This window comes from Bubalus bubalis, chromosome 1 (genome assembly GCF_019923935.1).
Source record: "Bubalus bubalis isolate 160015118507 breed Murrah chromosome 1, NDDB_SH_1, whole genome shotgun sequence".
Taxonomy (NCBI): domain Eukaryota; kingdom Metazoa; phylum Chordata; class Mammalia; order Artiodactyla; family Bovidae; genus Bubalus; species Bubalus bubalis.
The window spans coordinates 130,842,554-130,852,227 of record NC_059157.1 but is presented as its reverse complement, the minus strand read 5'-3'; the positions used below and the strand labels follow the sequence as shown (position 1 = coordinate 130,852,227).

Here is a 9,674-nt window from a genome sequence, read left to right as displayed (position 1 = left end):
GATGACACCACTCTTATGGCAGAAAGTGAAGAGGAACTAAAAAGCCTCTTGATGAAAGTAAAAGAGGAGAGTGAAAAAGTTGGCTTAAACTCAATATTCAGAAAATTAAGATCATGGCATCTGGTCCCATCACTTCATGGCAAATAGATGGGGAAACAATGGAAATAGCAGCTAACTTTATTTTTGGGGGGCTCCCCTCCCAAATCACTGCAGATGGTGATTGCAGCCATGAAGTTAAAAGATGCTTGCTCCTTGGAAGAAAAGCTATGACAAACCTAGACAGTATATTAAAAAGCAGAGACATTACTTTGCCAACAAAAGCCCGTCTAGTCAAAGGTATGGTTTTTCCAGTAGTCATGTATGGATGTGAGAGTTGAACTATAGAGAAAGCTGAGTTCCGAAGAATTGATGCTTTTGAACTGTGGTGCTGGAGAAGACTCTTGAGAGTCTCTTGGACTGCAAGGAGATCACATCAGTTCAATCTAAATGAAATCAGTCCTGAATATTCACTGGAAGGACTGATGCTGAAGCTGCAACTCCAATACTTTGGCCACCTGATGTGAAGAACTAACTCATTTGAAAAGATCCTGATGCTGGGAAAGATTGAAGGTGGGAGGCGAAGGGGACAACAGAGGATAAGACGGTTGGATGGCATTACTGACTCAATGTACGGGAGTTTGATTAGGCTCCAGAAGTTGGTGATGGACCGAGGCCTGGCATGCTGCAGTCCATGGAGTCGCAGAGTCAGACATGACTGAGTGACTGAACTGAACTGATGGTATCTCTTATTCTTTATAGCAGAGGATATTTTGCTTTTTATAACACATTGTTTTAATTTTTTAGTGTGAAAGTAATTTATCCTTTTCTCACTTTGGAAAATTGAGAAAAATATTTAAAAAGGATAAATGCATCTGCAAATCTAACCTAGAGGTTGACAAATTATGGCCAGCAAGCCTATTTTTTGTAAATTAAGTTTTATTGGAACACAGCACCCCGCCCCGCCCCCCCATCTGTTGACTGTTAATTACGGCTGCTTTCCACACCACCACAGCAGTCTGGTAGTTATGACAGAAACTCTACGGTCTACAAAACCTAAAATGTTTACATCAGCCAGCACTTTACAGAAAAGGTTTGATGACCTTTGTTCTAACCCTCTGAAACAATGTTATTAACTACATTTTCAAAGGTATGTTCTAGACATATTTCTAAAGTGAGGATCAGACTATAAATACAACTATATATTTTGCTGAGCTCTCTCACCACTATACCATCAGCATTTGTGCATGTAATTAACATTCATTATGAAAGATAGCCAGAGGCCAACATTTTTTAAGCTAGTATATATTGTACCTTTTAAATATGTCATCATCTATGTAAAGAATCCTTATTTATTCCCCTATTTTCTGACATTTAATTTTAATTTTTATTCCTACATAATGCTGTGGTGAATAATTTTGTTAATACTTTTTTCATTTTTATTATTTCCTTCAACTAGGTTCCTTAAGGCAAAATTATTGAATCAAAGGGTATCAACATTTTTATGACCCCTGATAAATATACTGAGATTTTATTTTTTTTTTCTTTTAATTTAATTTTATTTTTAAACCTGAAACAGATGGTGTGGGGAGGGAGGAGGGTTCAGGATGGGGAGCGTATGTATACCTGTGGCGGATTCGTTTTGATGTTTGGCAAAACTATACTGAGATTTTAAATCATTGTTTGCCAAAACTCTGGGCCTCTGCCAAGATTGTATAACAACATATGGAGAAACTAAACAATGGGGAGATTGCTTGCAGAAATTACTAATTTTTCATATTTTAAATATTTGTGAGGATATTTATAAATATAACTAATCTTTATTTTGGATAGAATATTGTTCTAAGTGATTTACATATAATAACTCATTTAGTCCCTACAATGACCCTTTGGGATAGGTTTTACTACACCTATTTTAGAGGCAGAGCAAAGATTAAAACCTAGATACTGTGACACCAGAGTTCTTGCATTTAACCACTTTGCTAAACAGTTTGAGTATTCCTGCTTCTTGTTCATTTTTCTTTTCATATACACTATCATATTACTACTACTATTAAGAATTATGTTCTGTGTGAACCTTCTAGGAAGTGTGCTTTGACTCTAAAGATCTGTGACTTCAAAAAAGTTGGAAACCCATTTATCTCAAGGACTGTATCCTGTTGGCAATAGGATTATTAATTTACATTACATATTCCTCCTTCCATTCCTTTGGGCTTTCTGTATTTGTTCTCTCATTTTTTCATCTCTCAGTACTTTGTCTTGTTGACATTTATCTCCAAAGTTTAAAGTTTCCGTGTCATGCTGTTATTGAAAATTTGTTTAGTGTTACTCCTAATTATTATTACCACCATGAACACAGAGGCAGAATCAGCTTCCAGAAACTCAAGGAAAATTTTATCTACTATAATTTTTTTAAAAGATAGATGCAGACACAACTTTGATGTTATAATTACTTCTTTTGGGTTTCCAGCTATTTTTAAAACAAATTTACACCATTTCATGCTTGTGTGAAACCTCAAGGATAATGTTCAAGAGTTCCTCCAATTATTTTTCCAAAGCATAAGGCCTACATCTTAATTGTTTTAATTAGCAAACCTATGAAAATTAATTAAAATTGGCATCATACTTCCAAAATTACATACCACTGAATACTGAACATAAAAATCTTAATTGAAACACTGAAAAGCTTGAAACCAACTTGTTTTAATTGTCTAAAATGTTTGCTTGAGGAATAAAATAATGAAAACAGTGAGTAAAAAGATGATGCCTTTTTCAGGGAGTCTACAAGACCTTCTAAATTCGTGCTTCAAAAAGTAATAACGATGATGATGTGGCCAGTTTCTTTTTCATTCTACCAAGAAACAGAGTTTGCTTTCAGTAGAGGTGCCCACCCTGATGAGGGGGAAACAATTCAGTTGCAGTGAGTCCCTGACAGCTTTGCATGGAGATGCAATGTGAGCAGCCTAAGGAAGTGGCATCAACTAATGTCCAGGCAGAGCAAGGAAGGGAAAAGAAAGAAATGCAAATGCTCTGGCTGTCAGGAGAGTAAACTGTTGCTCCTAGTAAGTGCCAGGAACTGGGTTAGAAGCCTTCCTAGAGGCTTTTTTTTTTTCCCCCTGAAAAAGAACAGGCCAAATTGTGTTTTTATTAACCTCATTTTACAGCTAATGAAATCAGATTAAAAGGGATTAAGTAATCTGTGAAAAGCCATACAGAATGCACATGGCAGGACATGTTCTCTTCACCATTTGCTCCTTCTCCCTTGGTGGATCATGTCTCCCCTTCAAGCTCTACTCCTAATTCCATTCCTGCTATGACCACTTCAAGGAGGGAAGCAGTTCATACATGACAAATCTACAACTAACATCATACTCAACAGTGAAAAGCTGAAAGCCTTCCTTCTAAGATCAGGAACAAAACAAAGATATCCACTCTGGCTACTTTTATTCTACATGGTTTTGGAAGTCCTAGCCACAGCAATCAGAGAAGAAAAGGAAATAAGAAAATAAAAGGAATCCAAATTGGAAAGGAAGAAGTAAAACTGTCATTGTGTGCAGATGACATGACACTATACATAGAAAATCTAACATTGCTATCAGAAAACTATTAGAGCTCATCAGTGAATTCAGTAAAGAGGCAGGATACAAAGTCAATTTACAAAAGTCTGTTTAATGTCTATATATTAATAATGCACTATAAGAAAAAGAAATTATGGAAACAATCCACATACCGTTACATCAAAAAGAAGAAAATACCTAGGAATAAACCTACCCAAGAAAGCAAAAGAACTGTATTCCAAAAACTATTAGATGCTAATGAAAGAAATTAAAGATGACACAAACAGATGGAAAGATATACCACTCATCCTGGGACTGGAGGAATCAATATTTTAAAATGATCATACTACCCATAGCAATCTACAGATTCAAAGCAATCCCTATCAAGTTACCAATGACATTTTTCACAGAACTGGAACAAAATTTTTTTAATTTGCATAGAAACACAAAAGACCCCCAGTAGCCAAAACAATTCTGAGAAAGATTAGAGCTGGGAGAATCAAGCTCCCTGACTTCAAACAATACTACAATCTACAGTAATCAAAACAGTAAGATCCTGAAACAAAAAGAGACACTAGATCAATGGAACAGAATAGAAAGCTCAGAAATAGGTGGGACTATAAACTAATACAGCCACTATGGAAAATAGCATGATTTTAGTTTCTTAAAACTAAAAATAGAACTACTATATGACCCAGCAATCCCAATACTGAGCCTATACCCAGCCTAAAACCATAATTTAAAAAGATACATGCAACTGCAAAGTTCACAGCAGCACTATTTACAGCACTATTTATAGCCAGGACATGGAACCTACCTAAATGTCCATCAACAGAGAACAGATAATGAAGGTGTGGTACGTATATACACGGGAACATTGTGATATGCATGTGAGTCACTCAGTGGTGTCCAACTCTTTGTGACCCCATGGACTATATAGCCTGCCATGCTCCTCTGACCATGGAATTTTCCAGACAAGAACACCGGAGTGAGCAGCCATTCTCTTCTCCAGGGGATCTTCCTGACCCAGGGACCAAATCCAGGTATCCTGCATTGCAGGCAGATTCTTCACCATCTGAGCCACCAGGGAAGCCCAAAGGAATATTACTCAACCATAAAAAGGAACAAAATTGTATCATTTGTAGAGATGTGGATGGATCTAGAGAGTGTCATACAGAGTGAAATAAGTCAGAAAGAGAAAAACAAATATTGTATATTAATACAGATAGGTGGAATATAAAAAAAAAAGGTCAGATGATACTGTGTGCAAAGTTGAAACAGAGACACAGACATAGAGAACAAATGTATGGATACCAAGGGGGAAAGGGAGCAAGAGGAACTGGAGACTGGGATTGACACATATACACTATTGATACTGTGTATATAACAGATAACTAATGAGAAATACTGTATAGTACAGGGAACTCTACTTAATGCAGCTTGGTGACCTGAATAGAAAGGAAGTCCAAAAGGGAGGGTATATACATATAAGTATGGCTGATTCATTTTGCTATACGATAGAAATGAACATGGGCTTCCCCGGTGGCTCAGATGGTAAAGAATCTGCCTGCAATGCAGGAGACCAGGGCTTGACCCCTGGGTCAGGAAGATCCCCTGGAGTAGGAAATGGCTACCCACTCCAGTATTCTTGCCTGGAGAATCCCATGGACAGAGGAGCCTGGCAAGCTACAGACCATGGGGTTGCAAAGAGTTGGACACGACTGGGCAACTAACACTTTCACTTTTCAGAAACTAACACAGCATTGTAAAGCAACTATATTCCAATTAAAATTAATTTAAAAAAAGAAAGCTCAGAAATAAACCCATACATTTACAGTCAATTAACCTATGACAAAGAAGGCAAGAACACACAATGCAGAAAAGATTCTGTCTTCAATAAGTCACATTGGGAGAACTAGACAGCTACATGTAAAAGAATTAAATTAGAACATTCTCTAACACTATATACAAAAATAAACTCAAGATGTATTAAAGACCCAAACGTAAGACCAGATATTATAAAACCCCTAGAGGAAATCATAGGCAGAACACTCTGACATAAATTGCTGTAGTATTTTTTTTGCATCCATCGCCTACAGTAATAAAAACAAAAGCAAAAATAAATGAATGGGACCTAATTAAACTTAGCTTTTGCACAGCAAAGGAAACCATAAACAAAACAAAAATCTATGGAATGGGAGAAAATATTTGCAAATTATGTGACAGATGAGGGATTAATTTCCAAAAACACAAACAGCTTATACAGCTTGATATTAAAAAAAAAACCTAAAACAAAAACAACCCAACAGAAAAATGACCAGAAGACCTCAATAAACATTTACCCAAAGAAGACATACAGATGGTTATCAGGCACATGAAATGACACTTCACATCACCAATTATTAGAGAAATGCAAATTAAAATGAGGTATCACTTCACACTGGTCAGAATGGCCATCATCGTGAAGTGTACAAATAATAAGTGCTAGAGAGGGTACAGAGAAAAAAAACATTCCTACACGGTGGTGGGAATGTAAACCAGTGTAGCCACTATGGAGAACAGTATAGAGGTTCCTTTACAAACTAAAAATAGAGTTACCATAGTATTCATCAATCTCATTTCTCAGTGTAAATCCAGAAAAGATGAAAACTCTCATTCAAAAAGATACATGCACCCTGTGTTCAGAGCACCATGATTTACAATAGCCAATAGCTGGAAGCAACCTAGATGTCCATCAATAGATGAATGGATAAAGAAGATGTGATATATATGTGGATTATTATCCAGCCATAAAAAAGAATGAAATAACATCATTTACACCAACATAGATGGACATACAGATTATCATACTTCATGAAGTCAAAGACAAACATTATATCACTTACATGTGGAATCTAAAAAGATGATACAAATGAACTTGCATACAAAACAGAAATAGACTCACAGATACAGAAAACAAGTTTATGGTTTACCAAAGGGGAGAAAGGGGGAGGGATAAATTAGGAATTTGGGATTAGCAGATACACACAACTATATATAAAATAGATAAAAAACAAGGATTTACTGCATGGCACAGGGAACTGTATTCAATATCTTGTAATAACCAATAAAGTGATGGCATCAGCAACTCGATGCACATGAGTTTGAGCAAGCTCCAAGAGTTGGTGATGGACAGGAAAGCCTGGTGTGCTGCAGTCCATGGGGTCACAAAGAGTTGGATACGACTGAGTGACTGAACTGACTGACTGAATAACCTATAATGGAAAAGAATATGAAAAAGTAAATACACGTATATATATCTGAATCACTTTACTGTACACCTGAAACATTATAAATCAAATAGACCTCAATAAAAATAATATGATGGATTCAATTTCTCTGCATCCAAATAAAATAAAAATTGGTGATTTGAATATAATAAACTAAAACTGCTTTGAAAAGAAAACATTTTCTTAAGAGTTAATACTTATCTGTGCAACTTGGATGATTCCTCAAACATATTTTCAGTAGTCACTTTTATAAAAATATCACTACTCCTGTATTTTTGCTACTATCACTTTTATTCAAGAAGTACAAATACATCTTTCCACATTCTTCTCATTTTATTTGATGTTTCAGAAGTATGCACTTCCTCCTGTTATGCATGTGTTATGTAGTTTATTTGTAATAAACCTTTCTTATTGCATGCAAAGACATGCAAAATAAAGAAAATGGCAATATTTACACTTTGCCCTTTTGGTTTGGAAAGTTTCCTCGCCATATCAGTTTTCATACTTATTATTCTTCAAACATAATGGGTGCATATTCTTGGATTTTTCTCTGGATTCTCCAGAGATCTAATAGTACATTTAGAACACGTTTCACCACAAACATGTGCATCTGTACCATGTATGCTACAGTAATAGATTTTCATCAGTGATACAAGATCATATTTATAATTTGATTTTGGAGTTCTTAAAAAACTCTCCATGGAACCCTTGGTTCCAGAAAACACTATGAAAACCATAGTAATAGGAAATGGATAGTCATTAAAGGTGAGAGACACAAACGGATCTGTATTTTATAATAACATCTCTGGTCATAAAATGGAGACTACTTAAAGAGGGAATATATTATTAGAACCCGAGAGATCTATTAGAAGCTTATTGTAAGGCACAATGGAGGGCTGAACTTCAAATTAAGAATTAGAAAAGATGCAATATTTGAAAAGTAAAATTTTAAAAATTAGACAATTATCAGTTATCAGAATTGAGAAATAAGAGATCATTGATAGCTTCCTGCTTTGGAATCCACCATAAGTAAGTGTGGTAAAGACAGACAGGGTGTTGAAGACAGGGGAACATGTTTTCATTGGTTCACAGTTAAGCAAATAAAGAATCAGATTGATTTAAAATACTATGCAGCTGAGGTACTGAATGTTCAGTGGACAGCTAAATACAGATCTAGAATTCAAGAGAAAGACTAGGGCTGCCTTTGAATTTGATAACCAATTTGATAAAGCCATGGGAGTGATAGGCAAGGAGAAAGTGCAGACTGAGTTGAGAAGATGATTAAGGGCCAATTCTGAAGACCATGGACCATTATGGAGAGTGTGGGGAAAGAGCTACTGAAAAGTCAAGTTACTCTAAGTCAAGCAGGCAAGAGTTAACATTATAGAAGTATGCAAACTAGAAATGTGGAAGTAAGGTGAAAGCCAGTGCTAAGCCTCTGAGAAATGCATTTTTTCCTCAATCCTTTTTTTCCTCTTCTAAATCTCTGTGCACCTTTACCCTCTGCTGTCTCTTATTCAAAAAAGAAAAAAAAGAAATTAAAGCCTTAGTGAATGATTTTACTCCTGCTTCAAAAAGAAGCTTGGTGCCATCCAGTATGACCTATTTATTACACTCTTTACCTTCACAAACCATTTTTCCATATAAATCCTTCTATGTTTCTTTTCTTTTTCCACTCCTAAGGCAACTCTGAGTCCTCTTACTTCTTTTCTACTCCTCACTTTATTCTGTGTTCTCATGATAGGTCTTCTTCCCACTTCAACAAATACAGTCTCCTGAAGGCTTCTTTATTTTTCTGGGCTCCAAAATCACTGCAGATGGTGAGTGCAGCCATGAAATTAAAAGACGCTTACTCCTTGGAAGGAAAGTTATGACCAACCTAGACAGCATATTAAAAAGCAGAGACATTACTTTGCCAACAAAGGTCTGTCTAGTCAAGGCTATGGTTTTTCCAGTGGTCATGTATGGATGTGAGAGTTGGACTATAAACAAAGCTGAGTGCCGAAGAATTGATGCTTTTAAACTATGGTGTTGGAGAAGACTCTTGAGAATCCCTTGGACTGCAAGGAGGTCCAACCAGTCCATCCAAAAGGAGATCAGTCCTGGGTGTTCAATGGAAGGACTGATGTTGAAGCTGAAACTCCAATACTTTGGCCACCTGATGTGGAGAGCTGGCTCATTTGAATAGACCCTGATGCTGCAAAAGATTGAGGGCAGGAGGAGAAGGGGACAACAGAGGATGAAATGGTTGGATGGCACCACCGACTCGATGGACATGGGTGTGGGTGGACTCCGGGAGTTGGTGATGGACAGGGAGGCCTGGCATGCTGCGGTTCATGGGGTCGCAGAGAGTCAGACACGACGACTGAGCGACTGAACTGAACTGAAGGCTTCTTCCTTTAGTTCTTAAAATATGAAAACTTCTTCCCTAACACTGGCTTCTTGGAGGCTGCTGCTCCCATTAACTGCCCTCTTTCTTCCTTTCCCAACCAGTATTGAAAAAATATTTTTTATACCTACTGCACCTCATTCTTCTCCTCCCATTCTCTTCTGAATCTCCATAGTCTGACTTTTTCCTCCACCCCAATATTAAATTCCTTGGTCAAAGGTTAGCAATGACTTTCTTCCAGCCAACTCTTTTGTCCTTTTCTTAGATCAGCCTAATCAATTGCCTGCCTCATCTGACATTGCTGATTGGTCAGCCTGTCTTCGAAGCCACTGGGGTGTCCATGGTCTCGTCCTGCCTCTGTGCCAGGTCTCTCCTCTAGCAGTGTTTCTTCCTCCTCCTAACTCAAATTGTGGGTGTTCCCTG

General features: G+C 36.9%; 1 long non-coding RNA gene across 1 annotated transcript in view; it reads right to left on the bottom strand.

Moving 5' to 3' along the window:
- Positions 1–6,787: 6,787 nt before the first annotated feature.
- LOC102397510 overlaps positions 6,788–9,674 on the bottom strand; it is a 95,820-nt gene continuing 92,933 nt past the window's right edge. Inside the window, exon 4 of the long non-coding RNA XR_003109989.3 lies at positions 6,788–6,847. This is a non-coding gene — a long non-coding RNA (uncharacterized LOC102397510). The remainder of the gene's footprint in view (positions 6,848–9,674) is intronic.